A 1,119-nucleotide genomic window follows, 5' to 3' on the forward strand; every position below is an offset into this window, starting at 1 on the left:
GACCCTGCTTGGTAATGCAATTGGGACAATGAGCAACAAAGGTTCATTGCTAAGTAGCTGTAATTTTGTGATGCAACAATTTTAAAAGTTTGAAAAGCTGAGGTCTGCCATACAGTTCTAAAACTTTACGTGCTTCCAGTCTTTCTTGTTGGTTGATTGAAGGTTTGAAGCCGTCGATCGAGGATGTGGCGACAGTCGCTCATTGTCGGCCGTCGCTGTTGCAGAAGCTGGATGTTGGCGCGCCTTCTTCTCGACACGGTCACCAGACGAAACGGGCTCTTGATGTGCGCCAGCTAATGCTTCCCGTCCGCGACACCATGTCAGAAACTATCATCGCAAGTCGAGTGCAATTACATGCTGCCAAACCCCGAAAGCGCGACAACTCGCGGGAGCTTCACACCACACACCTGCTCCACTCGCTACTCCAGCCAGACTCTCTCATGCTCTGCCCGCGCTCCACGCGGCAGAGTTAACCCTACCAAAGATCCTAAACACTTTGGTTCTCCACACGACCTATCGATGTATTCGTTCGATAGTATAGTTTTCCCTAGGCCAGACCCAGCGTATAAATACAAATAATATTCACAAAACAAACCAATTATGGTTCAAATGGCTCTGAGCACTATGGGACTCAACATCTTAGGTCATAAGTCCCCTAGAACTTAGAACTACTTAAACCTAACTAACCTAAGGACATCACACACACCCATGCCCGAGGCAGGATTCGAACCTGCGACCGTAGCAGTCCCGCGGTTCCGGACTGCAGCGCCAGAACCGCTAGACCACCGCGGCCGGCAAAAACCAATTATAAAACGACATAAATGCATATATATACAAATAGTAAAACAATTACAATATACAAAGACACAGAAATGTCATATCTTGAGGTAACAAAACAAGGAAAAAATTATAGTACAATAGATGGAAATAGGAGGATATGCATTTCCGGCGTTATACTCTGACCGAACACGCTGAGCTACCGTGCCAGCCCCACACAGCTACCGTGGGCGGACACGAAACGTAAATGTACTACGAGGAAATCACAGGAAAAATAACAATTAGCCTTCCACTGTAGATGTGTATCAGTCGAGAGCCGATTATACGTGGCTGAAATTTTTT

The sequence above is a fragment of the Schistocerca nitens genome, chromosome 5 (assembly GCF_023898315.1).
Source record: "Schistocerca nitens isolate TAMUIC-IGC-003100 chromosome 5, iqSchNite1.1, whole genome shotgun sequence".
NCBI lineage: Eukaryota > Metazoa > Arthropoda > Insecta > Orthoptera > Acrididae > Schistocerca > Schistocerca nitens.